General features: G+C 45.4%; 1 long non-coding RNA gene across 1 annotated transcript; it reads right to left on the bottom strand.

Moving 5' to 3' along the window:
* Positions 1–296: 296 nt before the first annotated feature.
* LOC116744701 lies at positions 297–7,713 on the bottom strand. The gene is made up of 4 exons (XR_004347125.1): positions 7,592–7,713; positions 7,329–7,466; positions 5,131–6,150; positions 297–2,385 (listed from the first exon to the last, which is right to left on the bottom strand). It is a non-coding gene; the product is annotated as an uncharacterized LOC116744701 (long non-coding RNA).
* Positions 7,714–8,820: the final 1,107 nt, after the last annotated feature.

The following is an 8,820-nucleotide window of genomic DNA, read 5'->3' as shown; positions in this document are numbered from 1 at the left end:
TCAAATAGCTCAGCACAGTCTTGTACCCGGCTGAGCTATTCTTGAAAGAAACTTGCTTCTGAAACTTGCTTCTGGGCTTTTGCACGTGCGGGGCATGATTTTTTTGTCAAATAACTGAGATTTACCAGCAGAAAGAGTGTCTGGAGGGAGACAGGGAAGGGGGGGGCCTGAGATTTCTTAATCAAACTTCCAAGTGTTATTTTTGGTCTTCCGCTGAGCTGGGACCCCAAAAATAATCTGCATACGATATTTACATCTCAAATCTTCAGAGCCTCATTAGCTTTGATATTTATTTATTTATTTGCAAAAAGGAATTTAAATCAAACAGAGAGGCACAAAAGCAAAACCTTTGAATACAGGGCAAAATTAATTAAAACAGGCAGCCAATGGGTAGAATGGAATACAACAGAATTCAGAGAAAGGACAATGAAAGTTATTAGACTCTGATGGGAAAAATCCCTCGTTTAGAATCTCCTTTCTACCACCTCCCCCCCCCCCACCGATGTTTTAGTGATCATCTACTGGTAATGAATAAATCACCAATATTGCTATTGGAAGAAAAGTTCGGAATTTGAAACCCTGTTTTTCCAGAAGTTTCCTTCTTCGTTTTCCTAAGATTCTGATCTTCCAAACTAAGCCAATCAGATTATTGGAGGTTGTGTTTATTACGTTTTGGAGAAAACAGTCTAGTCTGTACCAGCAGCCGTCCATCCCCAAAATAGCATGTAGGTGGGCTGAATTTAACTGACAGCAGAGAAAGCCACATTCAAACGCAAGGGATGTTGAACTCCAACAGTTAGCATTAACCCAAGTGGTGGAACCAATTTGTGTATTTGAACAGATACAGTCCCAGCCACATTTTGCCCCTGGATGTTTTGAGGCTTTGTTTTACCATCCATGCTTTGTAGATCTGTGAAAAACATTTCCATCCCTCCAGTTGAAAAACCCTTGACCAACAAGATAAGAAAGACTTTTAGCTCTGTTTAGCATAAGACTACATCAAGGAGTCTGGCTTTCTTGTCGGAGTTCTTTTGAATGAAATGATCAGTTAGTATTTACGCATTTTGTCCTTCCGTATTATGCAATAGCACAAATATTCAATGCACAGCCAGGCTGTCACAAAGTTTTAAAGTTGGCCACATGTGTCTTTGGCAAGTCCTAGGTCTGCTTTCAGCTTCATTTAGAATCTCCTTTCTACCACCCCCCTCCCCCCAAGCCCAGCACTTGAGTCTCTCAGGTTGACCCTGGGTCATTTCCAGCTTCAAGAGAGTGGACTTTGAGAAATACCATGATAAGCCTTAGTTCAATTTTAAAAGATGACGAAAATGCTAATGGGGAAATTTTAGGCTTTGTGGCCGTTGGATGAAAGAGATATTTTTCAACAAAAAAATCGTTCCAATGATTCCTCAAAACAATTATTCTCCAATGCATAGAGATAGGCTTGTTTTGATAAGTCAGTAGATTAAACCAGATCTCAGTTTTCCTCTGTGTAAAGTGGAAGGAGTTGAACTGGAACTAGAATGATCTTTAAGATTTCTCAAAGCAGGTATAATTAGTGATTCTGGTACACACACATACACATATATATGTATGTGTGTATATTATACATATAAATTACACATATATATAAATTACATATATATATACACAGAGAGAGAGAGAGAGAGAATAACTTTTCTATGTACAATGAAAATCAAGGGTCTCACTTATAGGTAGTATACGGATTCATTCATTCATTTATTCATTCATGTGTGTCTGTCCCCCATGGGCCAGGTCCTGTATCCCACAGTTCTTCTATATCATTTCATTTAATCCTACAACAACCTTTTGAGCTGGGTTTTCCTAATGGGAGTGATAGTCAATCTATTAAACTATCAATACACTACAATAGGGGCCAAACAGAAAGGACAGGGAGCAAAGCCCTTGTCTGTGTCAGCTGTTCATTGCAAGATGAGAAGAGGTGCGGCTTTGGAGGAGGTAGGGAGAGCCAGGGTGGCTGGTAAGATGGAGGGGGGCTTGGGAGGCTATTTAACAACTGACCTGGGAAGGGCTTTCAGTTTTAAACAACCAGGACAAGCTGGACCACTAACCATATCTGGATATGGTTGAACATCAGCCCTGATTTTCAGTCTCCAGATTCTGCAGAGGACAGAGATGAAGCTCTGGGAGCGCAAGTAACCTTCTCAAGGGCAACCCACTAGGCAGTGACAGGCCTGAGTTGGAAGCCACTTTAAGTCTTTAAGACCCCAAAGTTCACGTTCTTAACCATCGTGCTGACTGCAGAGATGCCTGTAAGCTGACCTCAGTAAGGGCCAGGGTGGCCCAGTGCTTCTTTCCCAAGATCCCAAGGACATGTTCCAGAATCCAGTTTGAGTCAGTGTAGAGCTGCCAGATTTAGCAAATAAAAATACAGGACAGTGAAATCCGAATTTCAGAGAAACAGCCCTAATGTTTTTGCATATTTTAGCATATTGCACGGTACAGAGTTATACTAAAAAATTATTCATTATTTATCTGAAATGCAAATTTAACTGGACATCTTGTACTTTATCTGGCAAATCTAACTGGGGGGGGGGGTGGGTGAGGGAACAGTCACAGGGATGCCAAGACATTTCAGTGCAGAAATATTTTCTTTTCTAGGAGCTCCCTTCTCAGAAGCTGAGAGGTCTCAGGGCAGTAGGAAATCCTTCTAACCTCACTCCTTGTACCTTCTTGATTCTGAAGTCAAAATGCCAGGGCAGAGGTCATGTAAGCTAAGACACTGCCTCTTCCGGTCCTCCCTCCACACAAGAAGGCAGAACCCATGGCACGGTGGCTTGGCTTTGAAGCCAGGGAACATTGTCCACGAGGCGTGTCCTCCTCTCCGAAGCACATGGAAACTATTGCCTTCCAGAAGGTCTTCATGGTTAGTCTGCTGGAAGTCTCATGGTTTTTCAGCTGCAGTTATAATTTCTGTAGCACCCCCTGCCCCAGCTCAGATGGTATTGATTAGAACACATTGCTTTTGAAAAGAAAACTGCATCTTAATTAAAGGTTGGCAATCCAAAGCCTGTTTGCAGATGAGAAAAATTAAACAACTACTATGAAGGGGACAGCGCATCTCCTCTGTCGGTTAAAATCCCAGTCCACATGCTGAGGCTCTCCCGTGTTTCAGGCTATCCCCTCATCTTCATCGGATGCTGTAGGTACAGCAAATAGAAATGAACCACAAGACTAAAGGGAGGAGCTTTCGGAGCAAAAATGGGCTTGTCTTCTCTGGTACTCATTCCCCTTCATGGGCTGCAGCCCAAACACAATGCCTGGGGTGGGAGTGGGGTTAGGGAAGGTTGTTTGGTGTCCAGAAATCAGCCCCATTGTGCACCCCAGTGCGTTGGAAACTGAGCCACTGGTGTGGATACTGGGCCTGGTTCTGGGGCTAGGTGGAGGCTGGAAGGATCTGGCCTTTGCCTCACTTCTGAACCAAGATGGACATAAGCTGGTGGAGGATAAAAACGCCCCTTGTCTGGGGTGGAGGGCTTCTTAACTTGGGTCCCATGGAGCAGAAGCCCCTTAAAGGATCCATGGGGCAGCATTCAGTGAGTCTGTGAACTTAGATGGGAAAAATTTATACACACACATACACTTTTTTTTTCTAATTCCTAACTGAAAGTTAGCATTTCCTCCAATTTTGAACGTAGGTAACAAACCATAACCATATTGGCACTACATGTGGCTTCTGTCATCAACAGAAATCATAGATATTTAATGTCACATTTATAGTTGCTCTAGAATATCTTAAAATACACTCATTATGGGCTTCCCTGGTGGCGCAGTGGTTGGGAGTCCGCCTGCCGATGCAGGGGACACGGGTTCATGCCCCGGTCCGGGAAGATCCCACATGCCGCGGAGCGGCTGGGCCCGTGAGCCATGGCCACTGGGCCTGCGCGTCCAGAGCCTGTGCTCCACCACGGGAGAAGCCACAACAGTGAGAGGTCCGCATACCGCAAAAAAAAAAAAAAAAAAAAAAAAAAAATACACTCATTATATCTTGAAATTATAATAACTATTAGATCCACCTCTGTGTCTTGCTATTTAAAGGTTAATAGAAGCACATGAATTCCTATATCTTTTAAAATTATTTGAATAACTGTCATTTAATATGTTTTTTCTTTGTAATCCTATTTTTAAATTTTATGCCTGTAAAAACATTATCTGTAACAAACCTTGAAGATGTTAAGTGAAATAAGCCTCCAGGCTTATTTCACTTAACTTTTGCATCACAAAAGGACAAATACTATATGATTCACTTAACTTTTGCATCACAAAAGGACAAATACTATATGATTCTACTTATTTAAGGTACCCAGAGGAGTTGAATCACATTCAGAAAGAGACATTGTTCTGTAAAGGGGTTCATGGGCCTCACTGGAGGGGTCCATGGTACAAACCAGGCTAAGACACTCTGATTCTGGGGGAACTGCCCTTCTTCATACCTGTATATCTTCCCAAGCCTGCTCTACCTGGAGGAATCTTCCTCCCTCTTCAGGGCTCAGCTCAAATGCCACTGGCCTTGTGGCTCTTGTTCCGTCCCCAAGGCTCACCTGGGGATAAATTCTTCGTATCCCTCTAAGCATCCCTCTAGCATCCCAGTTGGACCCTGCTGCCTACCAAGAGCCTGAGGTTTTGTTCTCTGCTTTAGTTAGGGGTTATTAGGCAAGTATCAGAGAAGTGTTCAAGCCATGTTAGTACCAAACTGAGACTCCTCCTTGGTGCGATGAGGAAACTTGCTTTATGAGTCAATATCACTTAATGCTTTGTCCACATACCATCCACATATATCTCAAGGTAACTTCCCACATTTTGTGAGACATTACATAATCTTAGTGAATCTATAGCTCCTAGGATGTTTGTACTATCAGGAACAGCATTTTACAGAGGAGGAACTAAGACTCAGAAAGGTGAACTTGTCTGACCCCAGAAATTTTTTGCATCGAACATCCTTCTGTAGTGATGTTCCTTAGGAGAAGCCCAGGGCTGCATTAGATGAAGATCAGAGAATCTGGCTTTGAACCTGACAGAGAAAAACGACAGACCAAACAAGCAAGGACTGTCAGATCCTCAGAGTGGGAAGGGCCATCTAGTTTGTCCTACCTGTTTTAGATGAGGACACTGGGGCATGGGGAGGGCACACAGAAGAGCTGAGGCCAGGCTGGTGGCCCCAGTGCCCTGGCACCAGCTCAAGCGCTGGTCCAGGCTTCCATCCTCACACAGGTTTATACAAACTATGGTTTCTTCTTCAATCTGCATCCTGGAGATGGAGGGAATGGGAGAGAGGGTCTGGATTTGGAGCGTGTCCTGCTTCTCAGAACCCATGTCACTTCTTGGGTGGACACCAAAACCGTGGTCGCAATCACTGTGCCAGCCCCTTGATGTGGGTTTTCTCAATGATTCCAAACTTCCATCACTTGTGGCTTCCTTTACAACTTTGGCCATATATGAGTGTCATTGAAACTTATCTACTTAGTGCTCCCACTCCCCTAAATGGACCTGCTTTTATTGAAACTTAAATCCATTTACTTACAAAGTGAAATTTATATCACCAGTGTAAATAGAAAGCCAATAACCATATACATTACTTCCATCAAAAACTTTTTCTTGGGCTTTCCTGGTGGCGCAGTGGTTGAGGGTCCGCCTGCCGATGCGGGGGACGCGGGTTCGTGCCCCGGTCCGGGAAGATCCCACGTGCCGCGGAGCAGCTGGGCCCGTGAACCATGGCCGCTGAGCCTGCGCGTCCGGAACCTGTGCTCCGCGGCGGGAGAGGCCACAGCAGTGGGAGGCCCGCGTACCGCAAAAAAAAAAAAAATCTTAAATTCTACCTTGGTATTGCTGCCTAGAATAGACTCCGCACCTTAAGTCTTCTCTCTCTTTGTTAAAACACAAAGAAAACACTTGTTAGGCGTTAAAGACACACTAGCATCAAATGGAGACTTTCTTGATGTAATTAGGAGGGTCAAAAGGGAATTTACAAGGACATAACGTGCTAACTGTGTGAATCAATGATATTTACTGTCTTACCTGAGCATCATCTAAAATCCTTTTGGGTGTCCTCTGTGGTCTCTGTGCATCTCCAAATACTCCATTATCCCAGTTCCTCTTCGAAACAACCCTATGCTGTTAGTACTAGTACTAGTTAGTATTACTAGTAGCAGTTATTACTAGTAGTAGTTAGCTAGCACTAGTACAAGTTAGTACTACTAGTGGTTAGTACTAGAACCAGTTACTACTACCCCATTTGATGGATACAGAGAGGCTGCTCAGTTAGCCCGAGGTGGCACAGCCAGCAGGGGCAGCCCTGCTCTCGTTGACTCTGCGGCTGGGGCTCCTCTCCCCCAGGCTGCCTGACCACAGTGGTGTTCTGTTCCATGGCTACATCTGCCCAGGAAAAGAGCATCTGGCAGCCTCCTGTGACCCCTCAGGAGCTGCCTAGGCCAGGCGTCCATCCAAGCACAACCTCCACTATACAGGTCCCGTGCTGAGACAGAGTGCCTGCCTGCAGCCCCGCCTGTGCAGGACAGAAACGCACGTGCACAATGCTGGACCTCCTCAGACTCAGCGAATGAGGATGACACTGATGCAGGAAAGGAGGAATGGGCAGAGCGGGAAGGAGGTGAGGGCAAGGGATGGAGAGGAGGAGAGGAGCCTCAGGCTCTTCATCTGGAAACCAGGGATAATAAATCCTACTGCAAGTCTGTTCTCTACGTCTGTGAGTCTGTTTCTGTTTCTTCGATAAGGTCATTTGTGCCATATTTTAGATTCCACATATAAGTGATATCGTATGGTATTTGTCTTTCTCTGTCTGATTTACTTCACTTGATATGATAATCTCTAGGTCCCTCCGTGTTGCTGCATTTGGCATTATATCATTCTTTTTTATGGCTGAGTAATATTCCATGGTGTACATATGTACCACATCTTCTTTACCCATAATGGAAAAGAATATGGAAAAGAATGTATATACGTATAACTGAATCACTTTGTTGTACAGCAGAAATTAACACAACATTGGAAATCGACTATACTTCAATAAAATACATCTAAACCCCCCCCCCACTTCACAAGATAGGTGATTGTCAGGAGGATTTGAGCACATAGTAGGTGCTTCACTCTCCCTCTTCCCTCCCTTCCCCTCCCCTCCTCTCTCTACGTACACACAAAATACGCACATGAGTGTGTATATTGTTTTAAGTGAAAAGAGGGATTTTGTAGTTGAGCACATGAGAATAAATGTGACACATGGGACAAGAAAGACACAGGCAGATACAGCCCCTTGAGTTTCAGGGCAACCTTACCAGAAGGTGGAGTAAGGGGTCCCTCAAGAGTGATCGTCTGACATGGACCAGGAAGTCCCTCATGGCCAACAGCCTGTAATCCCACCATTGGAATCTCACACCTTTGAGCTTGGCTCTGTCCTCGCTTCTGTAGGTTCCCTAGAGAAATGCAAGAGCCAACACATAAAGCAGAAATGGGTACGTCAGGTGCCTTCTTTCAAAAGAGACTCTGGGAAAGGGGGGACCCCAAGAAATGGAAGGAAGGGGCAAAGGACTGGACCTACCCAAGGGGCGTGCCTTTCCCTCCCCCGTGGGCTGAGAGGTCCTGAGGCTTCGCACATGCCTAGGCGTGGGTTGGGTGGCCAAAGCCAGCAGATTGTAAGAGGGCAGAGGAAACCAGTCTCAGGGTGCGGGGTGCGTGCTTGCGCGTCAGTTTCCTCCACGTAGGCCTCTTATCTCCCGCAGGCAGAAAGGCGAGGTTGATGTGAAGTGTCGATTACACCCAGACCAGGCCTGCTTCTCATCGCTGGCAAACCACTTCCTCAGGCTCCCTTGAGCTCGGCACATCTGGCAACCTGGTGGGCTTTTTCTCAGGACCAGGGAAAACAAACACAGCGGCGCGGGTGTGCACGCTGTATAAATACAGCCGCGGTGCGCCAAGAAGGCTTAGAGGGGGAGCCTGGGATCAGATGTTCTAAGTTGCTCTGTGCGCTGCAGTAAGCCTGTCTCCTCCGCGGGGCCTCAGTTTCCTGAACTGTAAACTTGTGGAGGGGCGACAAGGCTAGTTGATGTCTAAGAACTCTTCTTGTTCTTTAATGATATGGATACTGCTCTTGGATAAAAATACAGATACACAAGAACGCACAGAGAAATACTCGTGAATTTTAGTGCGTACTGAAGCCCCATCTCTGCAGGGCCAAATATCTAGACAGCAAGAAAAATCCATCTTGACAGAATCTCAATTATCAGCCAAAGGGAGGGAATGATGCAGACTTAAGGGTCATATTTTTTTGCTCTGAGTTAATGAGCTTAATCTGAACCCAGACATCAGAGTTCAGCCACCGGAGGCCTTCTTTCTTTTGCACTGTATGGTGTTTTTTAAAACCGAGTAAACATTTGAATAACAAGATTTCCCATGAAAATTCCAATATCTGACATCTCTACAAAAATCAGCGGATCTGAGACCATCAGCAGGAATTGAGTCAGCCTGTCACGGCCATAGTCTGTTCATCCTTGTCCGTACTAGGTGACATTAATGTCACCTAACCCGGCCTAGGTGTTTGAGTTTGAGACTTTCTTTTACAAGGCGAGTATCTGGATGCTTGAGGCAGAAAGAGAGACACCCCAGTTGGAAGTGTTATTCTCTTCCCTGGTGACTGATAAGGGCACAGCCCTGAGTGTGCCCCACCTTAACCTGGTGGGCTTAACTGCCTCATCCCAGAGCCGGCCTTGCCCAGTCCCCTCTCCCTCGTTGGCTGTGAACAAGGCTGGGGACATGTGGCTGTCTGAGCCC

This window comes from Phocoena sinus, chromosome 19 (assembly GCF_008692025.1).
Source record: "Phocoena sinus isolate mPhoSin1 chromosome 19, mPhoSin1.pri, whole genome shotgun sequence".
Classification (NCBI taxonomy): Eukaryota; Metazoa; Chordata; class Mammalia; order Artiodactyla; family Phocoenidae; genus Phocoena; species Phocoena sinus.
This window is presented reverse-complemented; position numbering and strand designations above follow the sequence as displayed.